Source organism: Myotis lucifugus, unplaced genomic scaffold (genome assembly GCF_000147115.1).
Source record: "Myotis lucifugus unplaced genomic scaffold, Myoluc2.0 scaffold_633, whole genome shotgun sequence".
Taxonomy (NCBI): Eukaryota; Metazoa; Chordata; class Mammalia; order Chiroptera; family Vespertilionidae; genus Myotis; species Myotis lucifugus.
This window is the reverse complement of record NW_005871681.1, coordinates 362,446-363,476: the sequence shown is the minus strand read 5'-3', so window position 1 is coordinate 363,476 and position 1,031 is coordinate 362,446.

The following is a 1,031-nucleotide window of genomic DNA, read 5'->3' as shown; positions in this document are numbered from 1 at the left end:
TTCCATCAGGGAAAGCTCTTCTCTCTCAAATAACCATGCTCACAGCGAAAGCGGGCTATCGCATCACGAGGCGACGTTATTTTTAACAAGTATCACCGCTACCTGGAGGCGTTTCCTTCGCGGAGACATTTACTCGGATTCCCAAGAGGAAGCGGGCGTCCCCCCTGCGCTCAGTGGCAACCTTATTTTTTAAAATATATTTTATTGGTTTCAGAGAGGAGGGGAGAGGGAGAGAGAGAGAGAAACATCAATGGGGAGAGGGAATCATGGATCGGCTGCCTCCTGCACGCCCCACACTGGGGATGGAGCCCGCACCCGGGCCTGTGCCCTGACCGGGAATCGAACCCTGACCTCCTGGCTCATAGGTCGATGCTCAACCACTGAGCCACACCAGTCGGGCCTGTAAGCTTCTTAAATGTTTATATGGCAACAGCCGAGACGCTCAGTCCACTCAGCCAGAGCAAATAGAACCTGAATAGGCCTTCAGCCAGATTCCATAGGCACAGAGCTGTGCAGGGAGAAATTTAATTCAGAAAGATCCCCGAGCGCTCAGCTTGGGACACAATTCAAACATTATCCCCTGAGAGAGGCCTCCTGGGAACGAGCTGAACACCCCCCCCCCCCCAACGGGAACCTCCTGAAAGGCCGCTTTGTTCCCGCCTCAGCCCTTCACACCAGGGGAAGCCGGCCGGGCGTGTTGGCTCTGCTCGTGGGGGTTTGTCCCCGCGGAAACCTAAGACCCAGGAGGGCAGACAGCGTGTCCATGCGGCTCCGAACCCCAGCGGGTCCGGCTCCTTGGGTGGAGGTCCGAGACCCGGTCGCCCACACCAGAGCCCCGCCCCATTGAGAAGTGACCCGTCTCCTAGACTGAGGTGCGTGTCTTTGCGACAACCTCCTGTATTCAGAGGAGCTTCCTGACTGCGCAGGTGCTTCTAGCAGTTTCCCGGAGCCTCGGAGGCCAAAGATCAGCTCCTTAAGCTGTCCCCTCCCCCGCACGCACACCCCCCGAATCCAAGGTGCACCCAGGAGCT